This window comes from Rhincodon typus, chromosome 48 (genome assembly GCF_021869965.1).
Source record: "Rhincodon typus isolate 14 chromosome 48, sRhiTyp1.1, whole genome shotgun sequence".
In the NCBI taxonomy this organism is placed as follows: domain Eukaryota; kingdom Metazoa; phylum Chordata; class Chondrichthyes; order Orectolobiformes; family Rhincodontidae; genus Rhincodon; species Rhincodon typus.
The window spans coordinates 5185249-5185936 of NC_063379.1; positions in this window are offsets into that span (position 1 = coordinate 5185249).

Consider the following 688-nt stretch of genomic DNA (forward strand, 5'->3'; position numbering starts at 1 on the left):
TCGAGCGGGGGCTGCTTTGTCCTGGATGGTGTCAAACATTTTGAATGCTGTTGGAGCTGTACTTGTTCAGGATTCTCGTTGAGGTGTCCCACAGGCTCAAGAACAAAAAAATCACGGCCGTTGCCTACTTTAGGATAAAATGCTATTTGTCCCTCGCCTAAATTTAGCAATGCCGTCCATGATTCTAACAGAAGGACCAAACAGAGAGATAACTTGCCTGCGGCACCAGCTTTCTCCTCCCCCAAAGGACTGGGATTTGTAAACTCCAGGAGAATGTCTCATTATTCTGAGTGGAAGGTTCCTAAAAAAAGGAGTTCTCCAGAAAACATGAATTCAGCCAGCCATAGAGTGAATGCAGTGATCAACCAACACTGGAACTCACTGGAAAGAACTATCTATCCTGACTTTGATGGTTACTTGGACAAAGTGCTTTTACAATGACAGTCTGCTGAGTTTTTATATTTGTCCCTGCACCTGGAGGGTGGGTGTAAGTCTCATGTGTGTGCATGTAGTTCATTGTTGGTACATGTGTGTTTGCCTGTGCATCCGTATGTATGTGTCTGTGTAGTGTGTTTTTGTGCACATCTGTGTTTCTGTGTGTATCTGTATGTTTCTGTCTGTGTGTGTGTCTGTGCAGTGTATGTGTGTGTGTGTGTCTGTGTAGTTGTCTGGGTTCGTGCCTGTTGTG